Below are 264 nucleotides of genomic sequence, written 5' to 3' on the forward strand. Positions count from 1 at the left end.
CCTATTTTCCCATTCATGCATCATTTATAACTCCCTTTTTATGTATTTAAACTTTCATTTCTATTTCTCCTTCGTACTTTCCACCCTCCCTTCTCCCCACGTTCGTCTGCTCTCATGTGCGTCCCTCGTGAGGAAAGTTAACCGACACTTGTCTCAAAAGGAATCAATAATTCGGATAAAGAAGAAGGCGGAGAGGAAAAAAGTCCGATAATTGAACTTCCTGCCAGAGGTTATTCGCTCCTCGCCTCACCCACGACTCTCTCG

At 43.9% G+C, this 264-nt stretch overlaps 1 protein-coding gene across 1 annotated transcript in view; it reads left to right on the forward strand.

Annotated features, from left to right (window-relative positions):
- The window catches only part of LOC119593976 (equilibrative nucleoside transporter 1-like), a 248,852-nt gene that overhangs the window by 162,735 nt on the left and 85,853 nt on the right, over window positions 1-264 (forward strand). The window lies entirely within an intron of this gene.

Source organism: Penaeus monodon, chromosome 33 (assembly GCF_015228065.2).
Source record: "Penaeus monodon isolate SGIC_2016 chromosome 33, NSTDA_Pmon_1, whole genome shotgun sequence".
Lineage (NCBI taxonomy): Eukaryota > Metazoa > Arthropoda > Malacostraca > Decapoda > Penaeidae > Penaeus > Penaeus monodon.